Source organism: Triticum urartu, chromosome 2A (genome assembly GCF_056163025.1).
Source record: "Triticum urartu cultivar PI428250 chromosome 2A, HENAU_Tu73, whole genome shotgun sequence".
Classification (NCBI taxonomy): domain Eukaryota; kingdom Viridiplantae; phylum Streptophyta; class Magnoliopsida; order Poales; family Poaceae; genus Triticum; species Triticum urartu.
Window position 1 is genome coordinate 762,462,443 of NC_141874.1, and position 6,906 is coordinate 762,469,348.

A 6,906-nucleotide genomic window follows, 5' to 3' on the forward strand; every position below is an offset into this window, starting at 1 on the left:
GTGATTCAGATATGTGTGAAATGTGTTTGCAGCTTTTTTCCGAAGTTGTAATCTTTTATTTACAAGCTAACTTTTTTCAAACAATATTTAACACATACTCCATTTTAAATATATGATGGAAACCTTAAAATTTTAATTATTATAAAATATATTCAAGATTGGTCTTTTCGTCATAAATTAAAATATGTAAAACTTTCGAAACTAAATTTTAGTTAAGAATGTCAATCATCTAAAATATCCCTAATAAGAAAAGGTATGCCTTTTTGCATGGAGAGAGAGAGAGAGAGAGAGAGAGTTTGGGAGGTTGCATGCAGTCGTTTTTGTCTCTACGTGATCCCTAATCCCCACTTTACAAAAGCTAACACGTCTTTGCATGTGTAGCAACTAGCAACCGTGCGATAGACTAGTGACAATGAATGGGCGAATACAAACGAGAGGACTAAAAACTTCTCTCATGGTGGTGGCTAGGGTTTAACTTCCTCGGTCGATCTCGTCGACCTCCAGTCCCTATCGCCGCCCGCAGCTGTTTATTCCCCTAGGAGCAATGGCATCGGTCTCGGACGCAAACTCGACGACAAGCTACGGGGCGAAGGATGGTAGTACGAGCGATCTAGATGATTTCTTTGGCCAGTTAGATCTCGTAGAGGAGGAGTTTGATGATCTTGTAATTGATGAGGCGGATCCTATGATCACACTAGTAGAAAACAGGGAACTAGTTTCGGTTTCAGAGGGCCTTTAGTCCCGGTTGGTAACACCAACCGGGACCAAAAGGCATCCATGCGTCAGCAGCTGGCAGGAGCCACTAGTGCAGAACCGGGTTTTAGCACCGGTACGTAAGGCCCTTTAGTGCCGGTTCTGCAACCAACACTAAAGTATGGGGACTAAAGGCCCCCCCTCTTTAGTACCGGTTCAACACGAACCGTCACTAAAGGGCCACCACGTGGCATGAGGCGCGCCATGGTCTGGGGGACCTTTAGTCCCGGTTGGTAACACCAACCGGAACTAAAAGATTTTTTTTGATTTTTTTTAAAATAAAGCAAAAACAGCCCACCTACTGGGCCGGCACGGCCTGCATACTACTAGAAACCCAACCTCTAGTTGGGCCAGGATACAGGCCCGTACGGCCCAGTAGGACCCACAGGACAGAAGACTTGCAATAGGCCCACAAAGGCCTGCTTAGAGAGGAGCTCGACACGGTAGCCGCGGCGGGGCTTATGAACCGGTGCGAGCTCCTCTCAACTAGCGAGGTGGGATTAAACATTGTGCACTGCGGGTGGCGGCGCACCCCTTTATTATCGGTTGGTGGCACGAACCCGTACTAAAGGGGGGGGGTCTTTAGTACCAGTTGAAGCCACCAACCGTACTAAAGGCCACCACCTCTTTAGTACCGGTTCATGACACGAACCGGTACTAAAGGTTCACCACGAACCGGTAATAATGAGCGCCGCCCGCCTAGCCGTTGGAACCGGCACTAATGGTCTCATTAGTTCCGGTTCAATCACAAACCGGGACTAATGAGCTTCACATTAGGCCCTTTTTCTACTAGTGAGCTGGGGTTTTTATTTTTTTTTGAAGGGGGGGGGGGTTAGGGGGTTTTGGAGGGTTAATTTAGGGGTTTCATATTGTGTTAGCTAGCTAATAGAGAGAAGTGTCCTCTCTTTCTCCGTGCTTGGTCGACGCTAGCTACTATACATATAGAGAGAACTCAACACGCTAGCTAGTAAGAAAATGAAGGAACCATTAATTACACAAGATCGTCATGAACACAAAGAGAAGTGACCTCTCTTTCTTCAAGAGATTGGTCGAACAACAAATTTTCGTATATCCATCCGATGCTACTAGCTAGATATATAAAATATAAGATCTCTTACAATCCCTAACATCTAAAGTCTATATAAATTTCCACATGCAAATTCCGAGATCCTCATCAAGTTTCTTCATCGAAATACACTAACAGAACTTGCTGTCATATTATGAGGCATCAAGATGTTAATCAATATTCTCTTCTCACTGTACAAATGAAATTGTTTGCTCATAAAGGAAATATAACAACTGGGCACGAAGCAAAACCGAGACTTGGTAAAATGACACAAGCAATCCAAATTACCCCTGGTCTCACCGACAACATTTGAAGCTAAAAGAAATAAGCAGAAGTGAAGATTTAGAACAGTACATAGACAAATATAAGTTAAATCCTGCATCTGTATAGTATGACCAACATCACAAGGAGGAGAAATTGAACAGGTAGGGCTGCATTTCTTGTCATCATGTATCCCCTCGCAACACTCTAGAACTCCGATGACCCACAAGTATAGGGGATCAATCGTAGTCCTTTCGATGAGTAAGAGTGTCAAACCCAACGAGGAGCAGAAGGAAATGACAAGTGGTTTTCATTAAGGTAATATCTGCAAGCATTGAAATAGTCGGTAACAGGTAGTTTGATAGCAAGATAATTTGTAAAAAGTAACAAGTAACAATAGTAACAATAAGTGCAGCTAGGTAGCCCAATCCTTTTGATGCCAAAGGACAGGCCGGTATGGTCTCACATAATAAGCAAAGAATTCTTGAGGGCACACGGGAATTTCATCTAGTTACTTTCATCATGTTGGTTTGATTCACGTTCGCTACTTTGATAATTTGATATGTGGGTGGACCGATGCTTGGGTGCTGTTCTTACTTGAACAAGCCTCCCACTTATGATTAACCCCCTCGCAAGCATCCGCAACTACGATAAAAGTACTAAGATAAAATCTAACCATAGCATTAAACATATGGATGCAAACCAGCCCCTTACGATATAGCGCATAAACTATGGTTTAAGCTTCTGTCACTCTAGCAACCCATCATCTAATAAGTACTCCACAATGCATTCCCTTAGGCCTAAAGATGGTGAAGTGTCATGTAGCCGACATTCACATAACATCACTAAGGGAATTACAACATACATATCATCAAAATATCGAACGGATATGAAATTCACATGATTAATTGCAACATGACTTCTCCCGTGGCCTCAGGAACCAAGGTAACTACTCACAAAAATATTCATGCTCAAGATCATAGGGGTATTAAATAGTATAATGGATCTAAACATATAATCTTCCACCAAATAAACCACATAGCATCAACTACGAGATGTAATCAACACTACTAGTCACCCATAGGTATCAATATGAGGTTCCAGTACAAAGATTGAACACATGAGATGAACTAGGGTTTGAAATGAGATGGTGCTGTTGAAGTTGTTGATGAAAATAGGCCTCCTAAAGATGAGAGGGTTGTTGGTGATGACGATGGCTTCGATTTCCCTCTCTGGGTGGGATGTTCCCCCGGCGGAATCGCTCCGCCGGAGGGCAAAACTGCTCGTGCCCATGTTCCGCCTGGAGACGGCGGCGCTCCGTCCCAAAAGTCCTCTCTTTTTTTTATAGGTCAAAAGACCTTATGTACCAGAAGATGGACACTAGAGGTGGGCCAGACTGCCCACCACCCACCAGGGCGTGCCTGGAGAGGCTGGCGCGCCCTGGTGTCTTGTGGGCACCAGGTAGCCCCCCTCTGGTAGTTCTTTTCTCCAATATTTTATTATTTATTCCAAAATAATTCTTCGTAAAATTTCATCTCATTTGGAGATGTGCAAAATAAGTGTCTCTGACATAGCTTTTTTAGGTCCAGAATTCCAGCTGTCGACAATCTCCCTCTTTGTGTAAACCTTGCATATTATGAGAGAAAAGGCATTTGAATTAGTCCATAAAGTGTTATCAAGCATAAAAACATTATAAATAACATCATGAAAACATGATGCAAAATGAACTTATCAAGCTCGAACTCCTCACGGAGAGCCTCCTCCTCATCGTCATCCAGGGTAAAGTACTGGTTCCTCTCAGCCGACTTGAACATGTAGAATGCCATGGTGGCCACCTCCTCTGCCGCAACACTCACCCATCTGTACTTGTAGTTGGTGATTGTCTTGAGCAGGTAGACAATGATCCTTGTGAAGTACAAGTATCCAATCACAACGACATAGAACTGTGGAAGAGCATGAGCTTGGCAAGGGTTCAGGCAGCTTTGCCGTCTGTCTTGGATGAGTCTCGAAGTGAGTGCATCAACCACAAAACTGGGAAGAGCACCGCATAGCAGTAGGCTACATCATCAAACAAGATCCATGTCACCCATTCTTGCAAATACTGCCCATTCTCACCAACGACTGCTACAGCAATGTTAGCTACAACCTGCAACGGGATCACCACCATGAGAACCTTCTTCTCCTTGTCCAGCAGGAAGGGCTTGAGAAAAGACCACCCGATACCAATCAGCGCGATCACGGGGAACAAGATCACACCCCTAACAAGCTGGAATAGATAGAACATCACCTCCCACCCGAGAGGCGGTTGTGGTAGAGGATGAGGTACAACCAGCCGTCCAGGAAGACGACGTAACCGAGCGTGAAGAAGGCATAGATTGTCAGTACGGGGGCCTGGCGGACGGAGAGGTAGTCCTTGGTGCTGTCCGGGTTGGTGTTGTACATGTCGGTGCGTACCTCCATGGTGACGACGGTCTCGAGCGCGTAGTTAGTGAAGAAGAGGCTGTACTCGTCGGGGAACAAGAATATTCATACTTGTTTCCTTAGCAAACAAATCTCGAGGAAGAGATTCTTTTAAGGGGGGGGGGTAGAGTTGTGACACTCTGGTTTTTGGCCCTTCTTTTTCTATTGAATTTATTTGGTTTTTTCTTTGGATTTCTTTTTCCGTGGCTCTGTGGTCTTGAAACCTGGGAAGATCATCATTGATTCCTCTCCCTAGTGGCTTGTCACTCTCAAAATATTCCCAAGGCCATATCATTTCCATCTTAGCCCAATCCCAAATTATTTTTCTTGGGAATAGTCGTTTTTTCTATTAAATGAATAACCCTGATTGACCTAGGTTGCGAGGCAACCTATATTTCTGTCATTTCCAAAATTCCCCCAAAATTCTCCTAAATTCTTTAGATATCTTCTTCCTCAAATATCGAATATGTCAAAATCCTTCCCGGCCTAGTTCAAAAATAAGTCAGGAATATTGTTTTTCCTATCCTGTCCACAATAGCACTTTGTGAAGGAAGTGCTATTTATCTTTGCTTGATTACTCCCAAAATGTTTGGTCACTCTTTCCTATCCAAATCATGGACTCATGCCAAATTGAACTCCATTTTCCTAGTAATATTGCTCAGCTATTTTCCAAAGTTCATGTCGAGAAAGAAACTTTGTGAAGGAAGTACTAGCTGGCATAATCCAAATGAGTTCAAATTCCGACACATCCTCCATATGCTGAAATCATTCCTCTCCTCCAAATTTGAGATTCATCCAACGATCTATGTGAGCTCACCATCCAATCTTTGCTTCTGGTCATATTTTTCAGTTTGTGAAGCAACTGTATTTTATATTGCTCAATTATTGCTGAAAATTTACCAGGGCATGATCCTACCTATATAACATCACTCAACCAAGTTTGGGCTAATTTCATCTAGTCAATTTCTCTTAATAATTTTCCCAAGATTGTGTGCCGAGAAGAGCATTGTGAAGGAAGTACCATTTATATTAATCCAAATGGTATGAAAGTTTTACAGTGCCTTTATATGCCCTAATGACCATCCTAACAATTTTTTTAGCTCAATCCAATCATCCATGTGAGTGCATCTTCCATTTTCATTTTTTTGGCCAGGTTGGCACATTGCAAAGCAAGTGCTGTATTGACCCCTCCATTTGAGCTTAAACCTTGCCACAGTGATCATCTTAGTGCGTTATCATACTCAGCCAAAATTTAGGTCCATTGGACCTGTGCATTCCCCACACCATTGATCAAACACCTTAATGCAGATTCGCTTTTGTGCCAAGTCTAGCCACTCCCTGAGCTCTTTTGTTGTCTCCTTCTTCCTGGCATCTACTAGGGTAGTGATCAACACGCCAAACACTCTTGGGCCATCCAGAACGCATGTCAACAACGCGGTCATGCGGTGACCATGCGGCTGGCATGCCACCCGACGTGCTCTAGAATTGGGGCCCTCGTCCACAGTGCATTTGCCGCTCCCTCGCCACCTAGCCATGTCTAGTAGCTTCCCCGGACCATAGCCACACTCTCGCTTTCAAGCCCTCGTCCATTCCTCTTTCTTCCTCCTCCCTCCACGGTAGCCACATCCGCGTGCTGTCCGCGTCCCCTCTTCCATGGTTGAGTAAACGCATCGCCCTCAAGCCTTCTCGAGTGCTCCCATGGCCTCTTCGCGCCATGTGAGTCCTTTGGACATGCCACTATGCCCTCCGCGCGGCCTCGTTGCACTAGAGCGTCAGCACATGCATCGCCGTAGCCGCGCTCACCTAGATCTTTTCCCTAGCTATTTTAGCCGTCCCCGAGGCCTCCCAAGACATCCAAGCTCCTCCCCACTCTCCTAGACGCCTCCCCAAGCCCTCAATTCACCCCTAGAGCCCCTCCTCGCCATGGCTACCGCCTGATACGTCTCCAACGTATCTACTTTTCAATGTAACCGTTGTATTCAGGAAGCATTAATTAGATGGACAATACATGGACAGAACATATATCAGTGAATTCTAAGCCTGCGGAAGAACAAACCTTACCGCCCCACTGAGTAAGCTTCCTTTTCGATGCTATATCTGCCACATAAACCCTGCAATCCAACCAAGCACGTGTAAAATAAAAAAGAATCAAGAAACACATCAAGAAGCTAAATGGAAGGGAGGAAATCTTGCATGCATGGTGCTTGACTGAGTTTAGCATTGTAAGACTCATAGGAGATTAGCAGCGATAATATCATCAGTCCACTGCCTCTTCTCCATGTTGCCTCCACGGTCATGCGGCCACATGGGAATCGATTTCTGGTTGAAAAAGGGGGCAGCAGAAGCGCAGCAAAGGATGCAGAGAC

General features: G+C 44.6%; 1 pseudogene; it reads right to left on the minus strand.

Moving 5' to 3' along the window:
• Positions 1-2,393: 2,393 nt before the first annotated feature.
• LOC125538507 (protein CANDIDATE G PROTEIN-COUPLED RECEPTOR 7 pseudogene) lies at positions 2,394-4,555 on the minus strand (annotated as a pseudogene).
• Between the last annotated feature and the right edge of the window lie 2,351 nt (positions 4,556-6,906).